Here is a 25,066-nt window from a genome sequence, read left to right as displayed (position 1 = left end):
AAAACAAACGCAGTGTTAAATAAAACGTAGTAGAATTAAGAGGAGTTGCAGCTTAGTGAGTTAAAACAACACACAAATAAATTGAGAAGGAAAGAAAGACAGTGATAGAAAATATATTGTCTATTGATTTAATTCACAATAATTTTCATTTTTGTCTATTAGCATTAAATAGTACCATTAACATAATATTATTTTGTATATTGTCTTCTAACATGTAAGTGGTTTTTATTTTGTAAATTTGGAAACCTGATCAAAGATTCTTTATACATTTTATTTTTTCCCAAATTTGCTACCTAATAGCTACCTAGTGCTAGTTGCCTGAATACCTCTCACTAAGTAGTTTGTCTTTTCCTATTAATTTAAATATGAACTTGGTGTGTATTTTGTTGGCATCTTTACTAAATCTACAAGGGTCGAAGTTGTTCAGATTTCAGTCATGGATCCTCTTGGGTTTTCTCAAGGCTAAAACACCCTTTCTATGCTGACCATTAAGAAATTCCCAACTTCAGGCCAGATCTTTGTTCTACCTTCAGACTTGACATATCCAACTTCATGCCTTACATCTCCACATACCAAAACCAGACCTTCATTTCGTGCCCAAAACATGTTTCCTCGTACAGTATTCCACTATTTCAGAAATTTGCAGCACCAAATACCGTGTATTTCAAGCTAGGAATGTAGAGGATGATCCTTGAGGCAGCCTTTTCTCAATGACACTTCATCATTCACATCCAACTCTTCACAGGTTGTGTGTCCTCTCCAAGAATTACAGTCTTAGTAAATAAAGAATGGCCACTAAGTAACCTTCAATCATCCACTTTTTTTTGAATTCATATCAGTTTCTTTACAGAACAGCTGGAGCTCTGCAATGTCAATGTTGGAGTAAGTACTATTATCTGCCAGTATTACTATTTTATTTATCATGAGATAAATGTCCCTTAAAAATGCCTACACAAAGCTATACTAAGTAACACAATTAAATGATGTCTTTTTTTACAGATAAGTACAAGGCAAATAGAATCAATTGTTATAATATGATCCTTACAACTACACACACAGGTCCTAGATATTTTGGACCCCACTTCATACATCTGAAATTTGAGTCTCAAAATCATTAACTTCTCTTAAAGTCTAATTTCAGATTACAAAACTACCTCTTTCCACAATATTTTGCTATCTCCCTTGAAGAACCAGCTGGGGAATCATTAAGAATAAAAAAAAGTCATTTTCTTCAACATCTCCTAGCTGAGCCAAAATCTAAATTTTCTGTGGAGATGTTGTTATGTGCAATTTCGCCAAAACTTTTACAACTTTATCCACAGTTATGCTTCAGTGGCCTACCTGTCATCCAATACCTGCACACCTGCTTTAACACAGGTAAATTTGGAAGTTAATACAAGTATTAAGTCTTATCATTGTAGAAATGACATATGAAGACACTTTCCAATCTTCTTTGAATATATGATATTCAAAATGTCAGTACAGTCTCCGAATTGTCAATGTAATCTTAGTAGCAGTGGAACATTTACAGAAGGTAATTTTGTGAGAGTGGTCAAATATTTTTGTTAAATACTGCTATTTTATAACCATACATAGCATTAACTGACCCATGGTATATAGCTAGAAACATGTTTCTAAAGAAAATGTTCAGAAATAGGTTTCATGTATTTTGCTAAATTGCAAACTAACAGGTTAATTACTACTGTGAAGTGCTAGATGGTTCACAGTATTTACCAAGAATGAAAAAGAATATAGGGCCATATGACTTGAGAAGGCTGGAGTTAGGAAAAGATAAGGTATTTATTCCTGACTCCTGGCTTGATATTCTTTGTGTGGTTTTTTTTCTTTTTTAGTTCATTTTTTGTTTGTTTGTTTGTTTGCTTGTTTCTTTGTCATTGCTGTTTTACGTTCTCTTATGTATCAGATCAGAGTTTCATAAACATTCCCAAATAATTTCGTAGGTCATAAATTATATATCTAGATACTTCTAGCTATTTTCCTTCAAAATCTTGGTTCAATAATCTGAAATGAGACCTAGAGAATCTGTAATTCTCACAAGTATGCTAAGTGATTATTGCCAAAATGACAATTGTGAAATATTTAGAAAACCATCTGGGAGCTAGATAATCAATTTTAATAATTGATTCTTACTGTAAAGGTAAAGGATTTTCTTGAAATGACTACTTAATTGCAACTTTTATTAAAAAGATAGAATTGAGCACTTCAGTGCTTTCTAATTAGTATCTTTAAAGTATGTTTTCCTAAAGTGGCAAAATTATGTTTTCATTTGAAGTTAGCATATGGCCACAAATGACTTCTGAGTTAGCTTTTTGAAAATCTTCAGATCATAAATTCTAAAAATTATCTTGGGTGTTTATAAAACTCCAGAAAATGACTAAGACAATATAAATAAAAATACCAGTATCCAAAATAATCAGAATAAGTCTTACAAATATACAAGAAAACATATATACAATCTAGCCCAGTAGAAGAAAGCAGTACAGGTAAATAGTTAGATCCTTTTTAGAAAGGAATAAAGTCAAATGACCAAGGAAAAATGGCTAGATGCTTGAGCTCATTAGTAATCCAGCGACGTAAATCAAAACCACATTGGGTTCCAACTTTTGTTCATTAGCTTGGCAACTATTAAAATAATAATACTGAGTGCAGTCAAGAATGTAAGGAATGGTCATTTTTTTCCATCAATCCACAGGACTATCTAGTGACATTTATTGAAATTAGGGTGACTAAAACCTTTATTGTCCCAATAGAAAGTTTTTTTAGGATAAAAGAGTACTAACATATATAAAATCATTTATTATTTAATTTATTGTTTTATCAATTTATTATTCATTTCCTTACAGTCAAATTGTTTTTACTATATCAATAGATCTATGAAATAGTTATCTTCCAACTATTTTTGAAACTCAAGCTTTCAAAAATTTAAAACCACAATTACATATCTTGATGCAAAACAGAAAAATAACTTCTTTACATTGTTATTTAAATATTAGAAATAGTAGGCAGAATAATTCTGGAATATATTTATGTGACTTAATCTGTTTCTTAACAATAATTATCCATAGTTCTTTTCTGAAAAAATGCATATCTTTTAATTTTATATTGATGTTTAAATGAAGTTACTTGCAAGCTTTTCCAAAATTGCTGCTTCTTGTCACCAATAAAAGTCATCAACAATGTTTAGTTTTTTAACTGAACATGAAAAATTATTTATCACATTGTTCAATGTTTTATTTCTGGAACAATAAGATTTCAACAGCTTTATTTTGGTTCCAATGATTGATGAAAAATTCAAACCATTTTTTCATTTAATTTTCTGTTTGAAGCGTCTAAATGGCATTAATCAATGCTTTTGGAATTTCTTCGGTAGTTAATGGAGTTAACATACTAACAACTACTCATGCATATTTCTTAACTGCAGAAAAATTAAAATTAAAAAATATACACAATTGATTTAAAAAAATAGTGATGTGATGTAAATAAAAAGCCAAGTACCGCAGAATTATATGCTTAATTTTTTTCCAAATTCACATATTAAACCTGTTGAAATGTCGTCTTCAGGCATAGTTTTCTTAATGTAACTAAGTGTTTCCTTCTGAAATAGCAGCTGGTTTTTCCCCTCAATCCTCTATATTCTGGATTGCAGGATATCACTTTTAGCCTTGTGGTCCCAACATGGACTACAAGGCTTTAAGATTACACCATGACACTCTTCAACCCATAATTTAATTGAAAGGGAAATTGTTTTTATTAATAGTTTAAGTAATTAAATCATTTAATTAGTTTAATTAATTAAATCGTTTAATTAGTTTAATTAATTAAATAGTTTAATTAATAGTTTAATTAATTAGTTTAATTAATAGTTTAATTAAAACTATTAATAGGGAATAGTTTTTAATTAAATATGTAGTTGCATTTTTTTAGTTCATTGCTGCTGAAACAGATTTTTTAAAAAATAGTCATTAGCAAACAGCCCATAAATAAATAGTTGTAGGTATATGAGAAATGACAAAACCACTGTGGCCAGACCAATTAACTACTCTCTGTGTGCTAAGCTGCTATTTCCAGTACATAATTTACATATACCCAACCTATTATTTCCTTCATTTTCCCCAAACCTACCATATGATGATCTGGGAGTGTCATTAAGTGGACCACATACAAAACAAACAAACAAAAACTATGTCAAATACTTCTCCCATCACCAGGCAAGATTGGAGGAAACTACCCATCCCTAGGCACCATGTACTCAGTGCATATTGATTTATTATTACTCACTCTGCTGCATGCTTCCTTGAAAAAGTAGCAGAATCTATGTTTTGTGTGAACTGTGTCAGGAAAATAAAGTTGATTTTCAGATTTGTCTCCCTACTAAAGTCATCATTCTGTTAACATTTTATTTTTCTCATGTACTGATAGAGGCCTCACAATAGCCATAATTATTAAACAAAATGAACATTTAACACACATGCTGGTTCTAATCAATATAACATAATAATACTTCATTAAAAATGAGAAATCTAAGACAAGTGCTAAGCCAATTAGCATGGATGAAAAATATTAATAAAGTGGTAGTGCAGGGAGCTAATGAGAATATTTCATCCCCTCAAAGTTAAAATGGTACACACACTGCAGTCCAGCCATTCTTCTAATGTATTCATTAGAAACTCTCACACGTGTACCCGGAGGCATAGGGAATGTTTTTCATTGTAGCATTTCAATAAACACATCGTGGAACATGAGAATTCAGTAGAATGAGAACTATGCCATCAATAATGGCAGCTCTCACCAAGAATGTTAACAAAAAATATGCAAAATAATACACACCTTATAATATTCACATAAATATTAAAAATTTACAAAGCACCAGTATTATTTACAAATAAATATTTTAATAAATTTAAAAAATACAAGGTAATAACAAGTTCATGATAATGGTGCCTCTGGAAATGTAAGAAAGGAAACAAACCTGAGGGCATATATTCCAATTACAACCAGAGGTCATGTAAATAGAACAGGGAATGTATCAATAGCTGTTATTTTTTAATTGGGGTTAGTTGGTATTTTTTATATTATTTTGTATTTGTATATATTTTTTAAATTTTACTCAAAAACAAATTAATTTTACAATGAATAATATACCATTTACATTGGAATCATCTTGTGAACTAATTGCTTTAAAATTCCCCCGTCCGCATTGCCACTTCCAAGGAATTAAAAAAATTAAAAATTAGAATGTGGTATTTTTAAAAGAAAAACATTTTACAAGTATGAAACCAGCACATCACATTTTTTGACTGATTATCCATGTAAAATCATGTAGTAGGACGAGAAGGACACAGGCAGAATTTCACGTATCAGTACAGGAAATAATTGTATGTTTATATAAAATACCTTCTTAAGACATACTAGTGGCCAAGAAACGTAACAAAAGTGCTCAACATCACTGATCATCAGAGAAATCCAAATCAAACTCACAATAAGATACCATCTCATACCCAGTCAGAATGACTATTTTTATTAAAAAGCCAAAATAATAATAATAAGAATAATATATGCAGGCAAGTTTGCAGGGAAAAAGGAACTCATACACTGGTGGTGAGAATGTTCAGTCACAGCGGAAAGCAGTTTGGGGATTTCTAAAAGAACTAACAATAGAAGTAGCATTCCACCCAGCAATCCTATTACTATGTATATGCTCAATGGAAAATAAATCATTAAAGCTACCAAAAAGACACTTGAATTCTCATATTCATCACCATAGTGAAGACATGGAGTCAGCCTAGGAGCACATCCATGGTGGACGGGATGAAGAAAATGTAGTACATATGAACCCTGGAATTGTACACAGCTATAAGAAGAAAAAATCATGTCCTTTGAAGAAACATGGATACAGCTGGAGGCCATTAACCTAAGCACATTAATGAAGAAACAGAAAATCAAATATAGAATATTCTCACGTATGAATAGGAGCTACTGCTTGGGTGCACACAGAAATAAAGATAGGAACATTAGACACTGAGGACTTCAAAGTGGGGACAGAGGGAGAGGGGCAGGCGCTGAAAATCTTCCTATTGGTTTCAAGGTTCCCTATCTCGGTGATGGGATCAACAGAAGACTAAACGTCAGCATCACGCAATATACCTTTGTAACAAGCCTGCACATGCACTCTCTGAATTTATAATAAAAATGGAAATAAAAGTAAAATAAATTATTAAATGAAATAATATATTACATTATAGAATGGACCTTATTTCAGTGATGCATAACTGAAACATGCTAATAAAATGGGATGGCTACCTTTGTGCAAATTAACTAGACTTTAGTTGCACTAATTAAGAGAGCAATAGCTGAGACAATCAAATGATAATAGACAAGTTATAATTGATGTCAAAATTCTACCTTATTATATTACCTTCGAAATCATATCCAGTTTCCTTCTAGTTTGATAAACCTCTCTCTACATATATATAGAAAAAAGATTGCTTTTGCAGATTAGCATGATTTTAATAGAGGAAATTTCATCTTCAAATTTCATAAGCACCTTCCAATCCATAAGACACTGTTAGAAAAAACTGTCAATCAGGCTAGACACACATTTGAAAGAGCCTATGAGGTTGCAAATCGCTTATGCCTCACTCTCGTGTTACCAAGATAATGCAAAGCACTTATATACTGTTTCTTAGCTTGAAAGAGCCTAGGAACTTTAACTAATTAATCCTTAGACTACCTACTGAGAGAGTGATAAGAAGCCCCTTGAAGAGATCATTTAACTATATAATTCACACTTGCTTAAATGCAATTCACCATATGTGCCGTGTTGTGTTTTCCTGCTTTCTATTTCAATCTTCAGAGAAATAATATTTATGTGTGACTATATCATGCATAGGCATCTATTATGAATACAATTATGTAGACTGCACTCTGTCTGCCACTAAAAGCTAACAGATATATGTACATCCAACACATAAAATATATCTGGTACATTCTGCTGTATTTTCTTTTCTTATTCATTTCATATCTCATTTTCAGGTATTTCAGAGTGGACTTCTCAGATTTGAATAGGCTGAAACTTTTTAAATGAGGAATACACAATTCTCTTGTTAATTTTTATAATTAGTTTTTTGGAAAGTGTATTAAAACTAAATGTTTATAATTATGCTGAATGTAAAAGAATATCATATGTGAAAGCTTCACCCAAATGAAAGAATATTTAACTATTCTATTTAGAATTCTCTCTAGTAGGATTTCCTTCTCTGTAGGTAGCTGGCTACAGGAGTCTACCAAAACAAATCTATTTCTGCAGTAAATACCAACACTGGCTTACTCAGGAAAGCACTCCTTCAGGCTGCAAAACACAATACATCTTTTCCCTGAGCAGGATAAATTCTTATACAGTTTTACTGTTCAACTAAAATGTCAATTAAAGTTAAACATTTTCCTTTTTATTACAAAGAGAATCTCATTACTTTCTAATTACTTGCCTGAAATCTATTCTCTATAACTATCTAAAATTACATAGACATACACACATGCATACAAAAGAAACTGTACAACTGGAAGACCAACCAATGTGTACACGTACTCTGTTTTAGAAACATTTCTACTGTACTATTTGCAGCAAGGTTATAGTTGTAATTCAATGACCTATTTTAAATGAGTGCCTAGAACATCGCTGGAGAAAGTGTGTACAATGCAAGAAACATTTCCCTATGCATACACTTTATTTGTAAATATGTTTATACTGTATAGTTAAAATGGTTAACTTTGATGTCAAAGACTGATGCTGGCTAAAGTTTTGTTTCTTAATATATTCTTCTTTAATTTTTTCCAGTATGTTTTGAAATGTCTTTCATATGTTTACTCTAATTTCATCTGGGAATAGATAGCCAAAGATAAATGGAGAAAACCATTTTTTTCCTATAAATTTATCATCTCCTGAGTGTCAAACTTGTCATGAAAGGAGAGCTGCATCTGCTGCTCTTACTTTAGGACCAGACTTTCCACCAATAGATTATAAATGTGAAAATATCTGCCTACTTAAAGCCACTGTTCTGCAGAAAACACTATTACAGTCTGAGATTGAACCCTAAGAATTGGCCTTGGGAACTTTGAGACTCTGGTCAACTAATTTATAAGCTAATTTCTAAGGATGTTCTCTGTTGCAAGAGTTATTGACTCTTTAGTCAAACACTCTATCATGGAAAAATCTAACCTAGTGGGCCATTTTGTTGTGAGATGGTAATAAATAATAATAAAAATATTCCTGGAATGCAGATAGCCAGAACTATAGGTCTTCAAGGAACAGTCCTCTCAGTAACAATGTGAAAGTTTGTCTGAATTTCCATTTCCACATTATGATAATTATGCCACATTATGTAGCATTTCTGTAAATTATTTCTGGTTTTGAAAAACTTTACTCTTGAATGTGGATTTATGTTTAAAAGATAATGTTTCATAGGACCATTTGCATGTATAAATTATGCATCATTTTATGGGAGCTCATACATGGACATCTCATACAGAGCAAATGATGAGACAGATGTGTGAGATGCATTAGCGTGGATGAAGAAGAAGCACTGTTTCCACTCTCTGGGTCTCTAATTTCCAATAAGACAAACTACAAAATAATTACAAATAAGAGTTTAAAGAAGAATGACTCAATTTCTTGCGTCTGATTGTTGTTTTGTATCCTATAAAAACTTTATGCTCTATCTAAGACTTAAAATGTTTTAAACATTAGATGTTGGTCTTTAGGACACCAAGTGGAAGCCAGGGGACACATGCAGTTGCTGCCTGGGGGATCTTGTCTAACGGAAGAAGTCAGTAACAGGCAGCTGAATGGGCAGTGGGCCAGTGCCAGGTGTTTAGCTGAGACTTGTATAAGTTTTTCAGAAATTCCCAGAAGTATTTGACAGAAATGAAACTGGTTTACCAATGCTCTTTAAAAAAATCAGCTGAAGAACATCCTATAGTGTCCTGAGGAGAAAAATGGGCAAGGCACATAATTTGAGATAGCAAAAATACTAGGTGACTGCAGGAGCATAGAAAATCTCAGGCAGCTGTTTCACATGACTAGCAAAAATACACTATTAAAATAGTTGCATAAACTAGGAGTTGGTAACACTGGGGAAAACCAAGATGTGGGCAAAGTTGGCTAGGAACAACTGGACTCAACATGGGGATGAATTTCAGCTAGGTTTCACCTTGGAGAAAATAGCAAAAAAGTCACTGCTACTACCATGCAGCAGAGCAACTGATCAAAGGCAGCAACTGCCTAAATATGGCTGGTTCACATGTGAAAAATAGAAATCCCTTACTTACTTTTTATGTTATCTGAAGTAAAAACATTCCTTACTGATACAACGTTTCATTTTCTTTCTTATTCTCCACCATATTTTTTCTTCTCACATTACTGATAGCTTGTAACTTATTTTGTCAAATATATGCAATAAGATAACACTGCAGTATTACAGAAAGCACACTGCATGGGAAACAGACTCATATTGAAACGGGAAAAAGTCCCTAATCCCCTCTCCCGCGGGGCGTGCAATGAGGACAGGTTGTGGGGATTTGATCCCAGGCAGTGTCTAGGGGTGAATGTTTACAGCTCCTGAATCCCCAGCGGGCATGTGTTACATGGTCCATTCGTAGGTGGCTTGTGTTAGTCAGCTCCATCAGACATCCTGACTTACTGCAAAGACAGAAGGCTATCTGAATCCCGGGATTTATGGCCTTGGTGTACCTGAAGAATTGGCTCACACGTGGGCTTGGAGAATAAGTGCAAGGTTTCATTAAGTAGAGGTTGTCAGCAGATAGATGGGGACCCAGAAGGGAGATGGAGCGGGAAGGTAGTTTTCCCTTGGAATGGGACAGGTCAGCGCTCTCCTCCCACAGCTCCGGGAAACTCGGTGTTCTTCTGCGGTGGATGGCCTGCAGCCTCAGTCTCTGTGCTCTCCTTCCTCCGGTGTCTTCTCGAGGTCCAGTTGCTGTGTCTTTTTCTGCTAATGGTCCCTCTAGACGTCCAGCTGCTGTGTCACTGCCTGCTAGGATCTGGGGGTTTCTTATATCACAGGATGGAGGTGTGGCAGGATGGAGGTGTGGCAGGCCAGGGTGGTCTTGGGAAATGCAACATTTGGGCAAGAAAACAGAAGTGCCGTCCTCACCTAGGTCAGTGAGCACAGGCCTGAGGGTGGAGCCCTAGCCAAGGAACACGCCCTGCTCTACCCAGCACTTCCCTGTCCCCCTTCCACATCAATATATTTTATTTAAATCTCCAAAAATAGCACCCAAATCCTTTAGAGAAGACAATTGGAGAAAATGGCATTAGAAGAGCCAGTCTGGGATTATGGTCACTACATGGAAAATGGAAACACACAGAGTGTTTGTTTCCTGCAGGCCATGGAATCACTGCTGAAACGTATCCCCTGCTGAGAAGGACAGGGAAACAAACTGGCTTCTCTCATGTTCTTGTTCTCTAATCTCTGCAGCGTCACCCCTTGACTGAACTGAAACAGGAAGTAATTTTTATGGGAGCCTAGGAACCATGCCTCACAGGGGCCAGGCCTTTCTATTACAGAACAGTGCCAGGAGAGGTGATTGACCTCTGTGGTATCTGTGGGCATATAAACCCAGGAGCACACACAAAGGAAGATCAGAGAAAAATATAATATCAAAGGGTCAAGAGAGGAGCAGTCTGAGGAATGATTCATGCATGATATTTGTGAAAAGAACAAAAAGTAAAACGGAGCTTATGAGGTAGTAAACTAAGAAGAACATAGAGAAAAACAGGCAAAATTGTAAAGTCAAGGGTATTTACCTTTCCTTTTAGGATTTTTAAAATCCCTTCCAGAACGCTTTTCCCAATATCTTTTATTCATTGATTCATTCAAGAAATATTTATGATCTAAGAATTGGGCAGATGGCATCATATGCACTGTTAGTGCTTCTATCATTGACAGAAAGAATGTTTCTTTTCTCCCGCAATGTTTTTCTCCTAAACATTCTTCTTGCAAATTCGTATTCATACAGATCCTGTTCTTTGTTCCTGCCCTAAGAAGCTTCCCCACACCTGTCTTAACCCAGTTAAGAACTTCTTTCCTCTCCAACTAAGTTATTATGTTTTATATGTTGTAACACTTGTCACAGTACATTGCAATTATTGTTCTTCTCTTCATTCTCCAATTAAGCTATGAATGTTTTGAAGGAAAAGGCTATAAAGACAATGACTTGACATTTGTCAGTAATTATTTCACAAACGATTATTAGGTATTTGTACATAATATTCTAAAATATTTATCTTGATTTTTGGAAAACAATATAAACCATTTTCTCTGCCCATTCCCCATGAACTGCTCAATTTTAAACAATGTCTATGCTCTTGGAGCAATTATACAAACTTTCAAAAAACACCTGAAAGTGTTTTTGTTTTGTTTTGTTTTGTTTTATTGTATTATTTTTTAGAGACAAATTCTTGCCTGGTGAAGTGCAGTGTGCCTTGACTGCTCACTGCAACCTTGAACTTCTGAGTAACTAGAAGAGATGCATGTCATGATGCCCTATTTAATTAATTAATTACTTTTGTAGAGTTAGGTCTTGCTAGGTTACCTGTGCAGGTCTCCAACTCTCAGCCTGAAGCAGTCCTCCCTTCTCAGCCTCTCAATTATTGGGATTCCAGGCATGAACCACTGGACTTCAAAGAGGAAATTTTAGATTTTAGAATATTGCAATATGTTATACTTAATTTTTTTTTCAAGTTTGCTGTTGCAGTGGCACTTGAGAATAATTATTTCTTATGGTGAAAGTGTGATTTCTTGTATCTAGTCATCTACTTTTAAAATCTTTATTCTGTTTACTTAAACCCTAATAAGTGGTAGTCAGCTCAACTGAAAACGGATTCCATGGGTGTTTTGTGTTGAGGTTATTAAGACAAGTGTAGAGAGATATTAAAGGCAAAAGACATTTACTTTGTATATAAAACACTTATCTTTTTGTTATGGCCATATATTTGAAGAATTATAATAGGCATTTGATATGAGAAGGATTATGTATTGCTTAGTATATCTCAGGTGTTATCTAGGCAAATCTATATTTCTTGAGTCATATTATCCCATAGTAGAGTATTGTGAGCTAAGTACAGTTACCTTCTCACTTTACAGATACACTGAAAGTTATCTAAGCATTCACAGTTCATAGGAAGATTAAAACAAGCTGATAGAAATATCAGTTACACAATAGAGTAAGAACTCATTTTTTTCTTGCAAATAGTGAAATATTTGTTTGTTTTAAATAAAAGAGGTACTGGGGAGAATGAAAATGGTAATATTACACACCATTTAAGTTGCCTCCCTAGAGGCACAAATATACACTTGAGCACATGATTGGGATGTAATGTTGCCAGTATTGTTTAGATTTCTCTGCTTTGAAACATTTATGCTAAGGCTTCATCCTTGCAGATAGGGCATCATATATGGCATGGGTAGTTTTTAAAAATACCTTGAAATGCATACTTTAATAACCAATTTTCCAACTTTGTTTTAATCAGGGGTTGATGATATGTGGCACTCCTAGTAAGTAAATGAATGTTTGAATTGCTGTGAGTTATTTTAGCAATTGCTCAGTTTACCATTTAAGTTATCAAAGATCTTTACTTGTGCAATATCATAAAAATGTGGGACATTAAAAATTAATAGCAGGATTTATGTAACTAAAAGCTGCCGTCTACTATGATATTTTTCAGTAAGATGACAGCAGCAATTACGCTGAAAAATAGTCATTCCCATAGTTTGAGCCATTATAGCAATTTCCACCTGGGGATTTCACAGTCAGATTCCAGTTCTGGACAACAGTGATTAACGTAACGGTTATTGATGAGAAGAGATTTTGAGACGTGTAGCCTTGTTTAGATGTCAGTGCCTTGAAGCGATGGATTTGGCATATTAGTAAGAAAGAGTGCTTTGGACTGGATAATAAGAAACATATTGAATTGTCTTTCTTGTCCTCTATAGCATGAAAAGTCAGTCAGAGATATAGAAACAATGGAACATTTCACAGCGTGGCCTACATTTCACTTCACTTTTATCCTTTTAACCATGCACAAAGTTTATTAAATATGCGAAGTAGGAATGCTATAGGAAGAAAGAGTAGTCGTCAGAGGTCACAATCCACAGCAAGGTGACAGTCTCTTGTGGATTGCACCCTAAGAGCTAATTAGAGTGAGAATCTACTTTCAGGTTGCCAGCACGGAACAAGGAAAATGAAGCTATCAGCAGTTAATATTATTGTATTAATTGAAATGAATGCTGACAGAGATTTTGTTGGCTTTACAACAAATTGAATATGGATAATGTAACCGCTTATCAAATTTCACGCATATAAAATTGTGGATTAATTAAAAAATTACACAACCCATATATTTTGGGTATCTCATATAAATTTCTATGTACATGTGCAAACTTGCAGTGTACAAATATGTGTCTACATCTAAACATGTACAACTGCATTGACCAATAGTTAGAAAGTTAGAAATTATTCTCCCATTTTACCATTTCCCTTCCTTGAAGTTTGTCACAAATATAATTTTTCCATCTGTTCGAAGCCTACTCTCTGGAGGCGTGTAATGTATGGATACAGTAAAGCCATAAAATAACACAGGGTTTGTATCAGACAAAACAATAACACTCGTGTTATAAAAGATCCATTGTGAGAAGAAAGTTATACTTCACATTACTACAAATACAGAAGTATGCTTTCATCAAAAGCTGAAATCAGTCAATATAATTTGTTTTTAATGTTTTACTTAAAATAATTTTAAAAGGATTACTCAAGTAGAATAACAGTATTGGTAATAAATAATGTTGAAGAATTCCCTTTAATTTGTTGATTATTTAAACTGTAAGTAAAACACTAAAAAGTACTATGTAATGTAGTTTAATGAAGATTCTTTATGGTTTTCATAAAATAAATAGTCTCAATGGAATATTTTAAGACTGAGAAAGTTCCATATATCATTGTATTGTACTTTCACTTTATTACTTGCTTGCATGTCATAACTGATGGAAATAAAAATATTTATGTTTACACATATGCAAAAAGTGGATTTTTGTTTATGTTTTCTAGTGAGACAAAGTTACCAATAATTTTATCTGTATGGGAAAATTTTTACAAGCCCAAAGTTCTTAACTTTCTTTTCTTTTGACGTTTCATATTTCAGTCTAGGTATGAGATGGAATTGACTGTGATCATTCTTTGATTTCACTGTGATTACTGAGTTTCTGATACAGTGTTAGGAATGTATAGACTTTAAAGCTTGCTTTCTTCTTCTTCTTCTTCGTCTCCCTTTGGACCTGTATATGTGATTTCTGCAGTAATGTGCATCGTTATCTGACATACAGTTGCTGAAAGATACAAGCATAAATATAATTCTTAGTGTCAGTGAATCTTTAGGAACAGACAAGTGAAACTGAAAGATAATTGTGGTATGAATGTAAGTAAGCAATTTATCACAGAGGTACAATAATGGTGAAAATAAATTTAAGAATACATGCCTCATCCAAAACATGAGGTAGTAAAAATGAAAAACTTAATTTGACATAAAGAGCCATTTCAAAGTTATGGTTATTTCTGGTGAGAGCAAGTAGCTCAGAAACCATGAGGAAGTTCTGCAAAGCCACATGATGGATTTGCAGGTCAGGATGGGAAGCCTGGGTCTGGGGGAGGGTTCCAAGGTCCTGGTCAGGTTGAGGTCCTCCTGGGGCTCGGGGATGTCTCAGTGGGAGAGCTGGGAAGGGGAAACACATGCTTCACCCCAGCTAGCAGGCCATCTCAGCCCACCTAGATGAAATTGTCCCTTGACCATCCTCTTTCTTCTTCTTGGACAGGCAGGTGGAAGAACTCAGCCATCCTGAGCACTGGTGGAAAGATGAAGTCTGCCTTTCATCACAACGTTTACTTCCACAATGAAGTGATCATTAAGGAGTACTGCATTGGAATTCTCAATAAGGAGTTCCTCCCTGCATGGTAGAGGGGGTGGTATGTGGGAAGCTAGGTCTGGCATGAACCTTCCCAACTCCTCTCGCTCCAGGATAGAGGGTGACTGGCTCCACTGTGTCCAGTGGTTCTAGGGTCATGCAGGTGAAGGCCCCAGTTTCAGGCAGGACACACCTAACTGAGTTTCTTCAGCTGGTTGGCTGATGGTGACTGCCCAGGATATGACGGGTTGCTGAGGTGGGGTGGCAGTGGGGCATCATGGGAAAGGAGCTTGCTGGTCATTGCTTGGCGTCAGAGGAATTGGCTTTGAACCAGAACCTGACCAGTCATGACCACTTTGCCCAGTTCCCCAGATCATCAGCCAGGGCCTGTGGCTCAATCTCATGCAGCACTACCCAAGGGAGTTAGTCCTTCAGAGAGGGAACAGAGAGGAGGCTAGGGAGCAGCCCAGGGCTGGGGGATGAGAGGCCTGTGGGTCCTGGAGCTAGGACACATAGCGAAGCCAAGGCTCAGGGACTGCGGTAAGCATACTCAGACCATGCATGGGCTGGGGGAGAAAGGCCCATCAGGGAACTGTAGTACCCACATTTCAGGATTGGGGGACCCTAAGCTGCTTAAGAGGCATAAGTAACTAAGATCAGTGGGTGAGAAGCCAGGCTCAAGGGATAGCTGCCTCACCATCCCTTGCTAGCTTCGTTCCCTGCCCTGAGGCCTGCTACCACCTGAGGCTCAGTTTGGACTCAACCAGGGTGCTCTCACCCTCCACACAGGTGCCCTCCTGAGGCCCGTCTAGGTCTACATCCTCCCAGAATGGCTCTTCCAGGCCTGTCAAGTTCCATTTCGATGACCCCAGCCTCCCCAGACGTGCTTTCTCCCTTCTGCCATCCTCATTCACCCAGCCCCTGCCCACCCCCAGAAAAGACAGGCCACCACACAGGGAATCTGGAGGACCACACGGGGCTCACAGGGCAGAAAATGTGAAGAGATGGCAAAATGGAAGGGGACCTTCTGTGTGTGTCCAGGAAGGCAATCTGGCTGGATATTAAGGCCCACCTCACTATTGGTGATGACACCCAGCATTTCTTGGCCCTGAGCATGTGCACACAAACACACACATCGTCCATGGCATTGACATCAATACTACCTAAGTGATCCTCAGATTCTATACAACCCCTATAAAAATATCAGTGACCCATTCTTCATAGAAAAACAATCTGAGAATCCTAAATTTGCTATGAAATGGCAGAAGATTCTGAAGACTCAGAGCAATCCAGTAAAAAGTTCAAAGCTGGAAGCATCATACTACCTAACTTCACAATATACTACCAAGTTTTATGTACCGAAATAGAACAGCACTGGCAGAAAAGCAGAGACATGAACTAATGAAAAGCAACAGGGGACCAGAACTAAGTCACTGCATTTACAGCACATGACCTTTTCCCAAAAAAGCAAGAACGCCCAATGCAAAATCAAGTATCTTCTATAAACTAGGTGGGGGAAAACCTGAATATCCACATAAAGGATTTTACAAGTAGATTATTTCTCACCAAACTCCATTGTCAGACCTGCAATGATAAAAGTACCAGAAGAAATCACAAGGAGGAAGTTGCATGACATCCGTGTGGGCAATGAGGGTCTCAAAGTGACTGCAAGAGCACAGTAAACACCATCAAAAACAGAGAATGGAGTTATATCAAACTAAAGTGCTTCGGCCACCAAAGGAAACTAAACAGAGGGAAGGGACATCCTACAGGATGGGAGAAATTATTGGATTACCATACGTCCGTTAGTGGGTGAATATTTACAATACATAAGGAACTCCAACAACTCAATAGCATGAAAACAAATGGGCTAAGGATGTGAATACTCGTTTGTGAAACTAAGACAAACAATTTCCCAAAAGACACACTAAAAAGCACTCATCATCCCCAATCCATCAGGAAAATCAAACCACAATGAGATTTCATCTCACTTCAGTCAGAATGCTTATTATCCAAAAGAAAAAAAAAACTCATTTCTGCTAAGGATGCAGAGAAAAGGAAATCATTGCACACTTTTAATGAGAATGTAAATTAGTGCAGGCATTACAAGAAGTTTTATGGATTTTATTTAAGTATAGAGTCGCTGGGCGTGGTGGCTCACGCCTGTAATCCCAGCACTTTGGGAGGCCGAGGGGGGTGGATCACGAGGTCAGGAGGTAGAGACCATCCTGGCTAACACGGTGAAACCCCGTCTCTACTAAAAATACAAAAAATTAGCCGGGCGTGGTGACGGGCGCCTGTAGTCCCAGCTACTCGGGAGGCTGAGGCAGGAGAAAGGCATGAACCTGGGAGACAGAGCTTTCAGTGAGCCAAGATCGCGCCACTGCACTCTAGCCTGGGCGACAGAGCGAGACTCCATCTCAAGAATAAAAATGAAAAAAGAGTCTCCAGAAATCTACAAGTAGAACCACCCACTATATGATCCAGCAAATCAGAATACCGGGGCACACGCAGAGGTACACAAATCAGTATGCTGAAGCGGTGCGTGCACCCATGCAATTATTGCTGCACTCTTTACAGTTTCGCTATGGCCAAGATACGGAAGCAACTTGAGTGTCCCTCAATTGATGAGTGGATAAAAAAATAGGGCACATAAACACAATGGAAAAATGCGCTGCAATGTCAAAGAAGGAAATCCTGCCAGTTGTGACAATGTGTGTGAATCTGGTGAATATGTACATGCCATTTTGTTAAGTGACATAAGCCAGGTATCAGAAAGGCAAATAGCCCACTACCTCATTCCTATGTGAAATCTAAAAGCAGATCTCACAGAGGTAGTGACTCCAGTGGTTGGGGTGGTGTTTAGTGAAGAGGGTATACTGAGGAGATATTGGATCAAGAATACATATTTCTAGTTAGAAAGGAGGAATTGTTTAAAAACCTTTTCTGCAGCATGCTGACTTTAACTAGGGGTAACACATTCTTTCTCTAATAAATGTAAGATGGGGCATATCATGTTTTATCACCTCAAAATGACAAGTATGTGAGGTCATGCATGTGTTGATTACTTTCCACTATTTAAACTAGGAACATTTAATTTCATTATGCTATGCACTTGAGAAACTCCGCTGGTACACTTTTGATTTAGGTTAAAAAAGAAAGTTTTCATTACCGTTATCCCCCTTCAGTCACAGAATGCTTCAAGTAGAATGTTCCGGATGTCTTAAACTTTAGTATCAACCACATGTAATTATATCCTTTCACCTGTACTATTCCTCTAAAAAATAAATGTTTTATGGTGAGGCAGATAATTTTGTAGTCCTTCTAAAGACTTCTGAAACATTTTAGCTTGTAAATTTTTAAAGAGAAAGAGCCTAATTAGAAAACTTGTGCAGCTTGCAAGGGAGATGTAATATGTGCCTAATTTTGTTTCTATTTGTGTTCAAAGAAACAAAGAAAAATGTTCAACAAATAACACAATTTACTCTCCTATTGTATTTGCTTTTAAGCATGTATAGCTGAGCAATAACATCAGGCATTTTGCATTACATGTAACAATGTATTCTGAAAATTTTAATATAGATATTACATCTAAACAGATAGTTTTCAAATAGCATTAACAAGTATGAAATTACTTGAAAAACATTCCTTTTCCTTTGAATTCCTCAAAAACTTCATGGAGGAAGTTATTATCTACTTCTCTCCACAAAACCAACATGTTTCTTTCAGTAATACACAGGTAACAATGCAGAAATAACATTTCAATTTTCAATTTGCAAACAAGGTTTGGTATGCAATAACTATTATTTTGGATTCTTGCTTTAGTATCTGCTTCAGTCTCCTTTTTCAGGTCGACTTTCCCCACTATCTCCTACAGATGCCACTTAACTTGACCTACCATATGCTACATGAGGAGCAGGGTGCACCCTATCCAGAGAAGGTGTATTCCTTCAGTCTTTTCTGCCAAAGTGCTCATGACCACAGGAATAAAAATCACTGCAACTCCTTGAGTAACTCTACCGACTTCTGCCATATCTATCTCGAGCTGGCAGATGGCTGCTTCCACCATAAGACATCCCAGGTCCTTGTGCAGGTGGTGCACCATGAGAGGTCCCAGCAGAGTTGATAAAATAATATGTTGGGCTACATTTAAACATTTTTACTGCTATCACTAAAGCATGAATTAATTAAAGTACTATTTGGAAATATCTGCTTTCCTCTGTCTTTGTTGACAGGATAACAATTAAGCCTGCAATAGTAGAAGGTTTTATTTAAAATAAGTGTAAGAGTAGTATTTTGAAGCTTGACAAGTTTAATTCTAAAGTAAATGTTGAGTCACATTTTCTGAACATGAACCGAAGTTCTCACTTTCATATCGTTCCCTATATTTTATACTGTTAAGAATACTCAATATCGAAGCACGTTATATTTGTTCTTTATAATTTTCCTTAGAATTTCATGTAAATAATGATCTGATCTATTAAATGTAATTCTATAATTTACAAATCCATCCTGGACCATTACCATATCTCTGAAATGCATCTCTGTAAGAACTTCCACTTAGACATTGAGAAAGATCTCTACCACAGGCCTCAGAGTAGCCACCATGATCACTAAATTGAAAAAAAAATAAAAAAGTGTTCTTAATGGCAGAATGAACAATTTAAGAAATCAATTTAATAAATCCAGATAACATTATAGTACTTATACCCTCTAGAGGAATGTTCATCCTGACTAGAATGACCATAATCACGGTATGCATAGCCTCTAGGTGGTGGAGCATAATCCTTAGGTTCTCGGGAACTTGGATGATGTCTGTGTGCATGAGTTTAAGCAATAAATTTTAAATTTTCAAATTCTAGTATCCAAAACATATCTAAATAACAACTTAAACACAATTAAATTGCCAAACATCTAAATAGCTATTTCTCCAATAAAATAGGCAAATGCCCAGAAAGCACATGGAACAGATACTCATAATCAGTGATTCAGAAAATGCATTTCAAATCCAAAATGAGATGCCATACTTCACACACACACACACACACTGGAATGGCAATAAAAGCAAGAAATACCAAGTGTTTGAGGGGATGTAGATAAACTGGAACCCTGATACAATATTTGTTGGAATGGAAAATGATGCAACTTCTATGGAGAAATGTGGTGGTTCCTCAAGAAAACAAACATAATTATCATATAACCAAGCAATTCCACTTATATACATACCCAGAATCGAATAAGTATACTCAAACAAATATTGATGCATAGAAACACTGTGGTGGAAACAACCCAAATAAAATAATGGGTTAACAGTTTGTGGAAGGAGTGAAGTGCTGCAATGTAAATGAACCTTCAAAACATCATGCAAAGGGAAAGGAGACAGATGCAAAAAGTCATGTAGTGTTTGAGCCCATTAACATTAAGTAACCACAACAGATAAATTCAGAGGTGGAACACTGACTAGTGTTTGCTAGCAGCTGAGGGAAGGGAGAAAATGGAAGGAACTGCTTAACTGGTAGTTGGAGTTTTAGCTTGGAGTCATGAAAATGTTTTGGAACTCGATGGAGGTAGTTGTTGCATGACACAGAATGTATTAAACACCACTTAACTCTTTACCTTATAATATGTGATTTTGTTATGTGAATTTCATCACCACAACAAAAAAAATCAACTATTTTATTTCATTTTTCCTTTAACTCTCCTTAATTGCATAACCATCATCTCTTGGTGACATGTGGTCATTTATCCAGGAAGAGATTGTCACTCTGCATGGAGGACCTCCATAATTCTCTCTTCCACCTGATATGGGATATTTAACACTCATGTGATGGAACATTATGTTAAGAACACCAAATCTGAGACACTATTTTATCTTCTCTCAAACAACTTTTTAAAATTATTTCTTCTATGACTCCATTCTTTGTTTCCTAAATTACTAGCCAGTCATGACACTGTGAATATTTCTTATGGCTTTGGATAATCCCATGGCTCCCGCAAGGCCAGTTCTTCTAATGAAGCTGAAGGCTAACACTAATTCTCAGGTAAAGTTAATTTGTAATGGTTAATAACAACTTAGTTATTATTTTCCTCTTCATATGAATGACTGATGACTACTAATGACAGAGGGAAAACATGTAAAACCATCAAACTTTTCACTGATTTTAAAATTTACATAAATTGTACTTTCTCAGCTGAAGAAGGTAAATTTTCCCATGTTGTTAAATTCATCTCACACACACAAATACTGCCACCTTTGAATGACTGCATGCTAAAGTTTTACATAAAAGTTCTCCTTTATCTCTAAGTGGCTGGCTCTATCTTAAATGTTGACAAATTAAAATGTATTAGTGAAGATTTTCTAATGATGTCCAACATTTACTTTTATTTCAATAACCAGTAACATTAAAGGGGTCATTACAACACTGTTGCTATTTCAAAATAGAAAATGTTCTCCTTTAATATCCTCTTCACTAGCTATTCCTTAAATGTCAGTCTTTCACCTATGATATATTCACTAGTGAATTTTCCAATGAAATATGTTGGCTTTTGTGTCCTGAAGTCAATAAATACCTAACTTCACTGACAGTCTACATATGAAATGTAAAATTGAAAATGTCAGTTTTCAATTTCCTCCATATTAGGATGGAGGACTAAGAATTTTAATTTGTTCTGCTTAAACTTCTTTGCTAAGAACTTTTATTTATTGTCTTGCTTTCTTCTGTTCAGTCTGCAATCTTAAAATTATCCTTCTGAAAAATACTGCTTCTATTAAATCCTACTGCTCACCTCGTGTTGCTTAGTTCTAAGTACTCTCCTCAAATAATTTCAAATTTTACACTAAGGATCTTGCGTTAATGTTTAAACATCCCGGTACAATCTTAATTATTGATTTACATCCCCTTATATTTCACAACACCGTACTTCTGTGATACTCACTTAAGAATATTGAACTCCTTCATGTCTACCTTTCAAGCCTTAAATTTATTTTTAAATTATATTTAGGCCCAGTGACTCCTTTTCTGCTAAATGCTCTTGTAGTTCTTTTGAATCTTCATATAAGCAATAAGAATGCCTTGCACATAAGCTTATTGAGGTCTCAGAAGCTGGATGGCCCAGCTCAGTGGCTGACACTGTGAGCCAGTGTAGAAGGCTGAGGCAGCTGGACTGCTCAAGCCCCAGGCTTTAATGTCAGTTTTGAAAATGTAGTGAGATCCTCTCTCCACAAAAAAATAGGAAAAAAATTTAGCTAGGTGTGGTGGTGCATGCCTGTAGTTGCAGCATCTCAGGAGGCTGAAACAGGAGAATTGCTTGAGCCCAGGAATTTGAGGCTGTAGTGAGCCATCATCTCACCAACGCACTCTGACCTGGTAAGAACAAGACTCCAACCCAACAAAGAAACTGAACAAGCAATTTTCAGATTGGAACACCAGGCGACCATTACCACGGGACCTAGGAAATGGAAGAATTCATTAGATGAAGAAGCCTACCATCAAAGAACACTGCTAGGAGCTTTTAGAAAAATTAAGGGGAATCCTCTAGCAAACACAGGATTAAAAGAAATGTTGGCCTCACTCTAATCAATTCTTTGATCTGCAATGAGAAGCTAGAGTATTTCTTCACCACAAACCTGAAATGTACCTAGTGAGAGAGAAACTATACTTAAAGTGATCGATCACCAATTAAGCCAATGTGTATGTCACTTCTATTTTGTTTGATAAACTTAAAGTTAAGCATCCAGGTAAAATAGCTCATTTTTAGTCCTACAAAAACTATGGTCTTTCTGTCAGGTAGCATTTACCTTGGCCTCCCATCCAACTATTGCTTCTTACCATAGCAGAAAGAGCAGATTTTTAGGAGGAGGACCTCCACTTCTTGAAGAGGGACCACTTTTAACTGGAATGGGTCCCCTAGAAGAACTCATGTTGAGATCAAGAGTGTATCCACCATCACCTGTATTTCAAACAAACTCTTCTTTTTTTTTTTTTTTTTTTTGAGGTGGGATCTTGCTCTTTCACCCAGGCTGGGGTGCAGTGGCATGATCTCGGCTCACTGGAAGTTCAGCCTCCCGGTTCACGACATTCTCCTGCCTCTGCCTCCTGAGTGGCTGGGACTACAGGTGCCCGCCACCACGCCTGGCTATTTTTTTTTTTTTTTGTATTTTTAGTACAGACAGGGTTTCACTGTGTTAGCCAGGATGGTCTCGATCTCCTGACCTCGTGATCTGCCCGCCTTGGCCTCCCAAAGTGTTGGGATTACAGGCGTGAGCCACTGCGCCCAGCCTCAAACAAACTCCTTAGTTAACTAACATCACTGTTTCTTAAATGGCTAAGTTTTAGTTTTTTATAAAGATTTTCTACATATTATAATCTTACAAATTCACATTTGTCTAAACTAATAAAATTAACATTTTTATATGAAATTAGTACAATTCAAGCAATAAAACTCCATTTAGAAAATCTAGAAAGAAACTCAACAATCATAATATTTTCTATGAGAGAGATGTGGGAAAAGTAGAGAGTGAACAGGGAGCAGATATTGATCAGTAAAATATCTAAGTATAATATACATAAAAATATTAAAAGAAAAATGATAAATGACTGTTTATATCATTCTGTTATGAGGAAAAATTTTGAAAGCATATCATAAAGATAAACTAAATTCTATTCAAAGAAACTCAAATATTTACAATATCAAAAAGTGACACGTCAGGAAAATACCTTACCTCTAAAATTTGTTAACAGAATATAGAACTCTTACAATTCCCTTATAAAACACTAATTTTCAGATTAGACTGTTAAATTTTAATAATCTTTAAGAATTGCATATTAAATAATATAAAAATATTTTTCATATATCTACAAAAAATATAGACATATGCCAATTGCCAGTGGCGTTACAGGTTAGAATACACACATTCTCTTACATGACAGAATATTATTGAACCTCACCCTCAAGATCAATGGAGACAAAATAATCATGAAGCTATGCATCTTAAAATGGAGCAAACACTGCAATTTCAGCTTCAAAAGAACATCTCCAATTAATTACACATCTGGTTATTAAAACCCAAAAATAAATGATAGATTTTTGAAGGTTGGTTAATAGACAATACAAGTTAACGGATATATTTATTTATTTATTTATTTGTTATTGAGATGGACTCTTGCCCTATTACCCCAGGCTACAGTGCAATCGTGTGATCTCACCTCACTGCAGCTTCCGCCTCCCAGATTCCAGTGATTCTCCTGCCTCAGCCAAGTAGCTGGGATTACAGGTACAAGCTACCATGCCAGCCTAATTTTTTATACCTTTAGGAGAGACAGGGTTTCACCATGTTTGTCTAGAACTCCTGACCTTGTGGTCCCCCCATCTCATAATTCCCAAGTTCTGAGATGACAGGCATGAGCCATCTCACCCAACCCATCCAATCATTTTGTTTTCTTTTGTTTTGTTTTCAAATATATGGTTAGTTTTTCTTTTTTATGTAAAAATTGACCCCTCATTTCTATGGTGTAAATCACTCATAAATATCATTTTCAGTGACTCATCCTTCAGCAAAGAAAGATACATATATATCTGTGGAGCCGTGGTTATTAGACCTTTCCAGAGTCACTGACTGTTTTCAGAAATTAAAGTTCTACATTTCTTAAATTGAAAATGCTTTATGGCAGACCAATGTACAAACTCTCTATCAAAATTACAAAGCAATAGATTTGCATAGATGTTAGCACATGTATACCCCCCAAAAAAATATTGCAAAATCAATCTTAAGTACTGAGTTACTTTTTTCCTATTGGAAAATTTTAAATATTCCATCCTATTTTGATGTTACAACTGATATGAAGTTCTGGGCCCCAAAGTTGAAAACTCTAAAGTATAATGAATATAAATGAGTTCTGCAGAAAACTTGTTGAGTGCAGGCAATCAGCATTCATAAACTCAATTCAGTTTGAAATTTTTGTTATTTCAATGCAAAGTTATTACAATTTTAAAATGAATTTTAGATATTAGTTCAATCATTCTGATAATACACCTTTAGTACTTAGAAATAATTTTATCTGTAAGTTAATTTTCTG

General features: G+C 35.8%; 1 pseudogene; it reads right to left on the bottom strand.

Annotated features, from left to right (window-relative positions):
• LOC129530327 (RNA-binding motif protein, Y chromosome, family 1 member B-like) overlaps window positions 1–25,066 on the bottom strand; it is a 57,124-nt pseudogene that overhangs the window by 17,060 nt on the left and 14,998 nt on the right.

This window comes from Gorilla gorilla, chromosome Y (genome assembly GCF_029281585.2).
Source record: "Gorilla gorilla gorilla isolate KB3781 chromosome Y, NHGRI_mGorGor1-v2.1_pri, whole genome shotgun sequence".
Lineage (NCBI taxonomy): Eukaryota > Metazoa > Chordata > Mammalia > Primates > Hominidae > Gorilla > Gorilla gorilla.
This window is presented reverse-complemented; position numbering and strand designations above follow the sequence as displayed.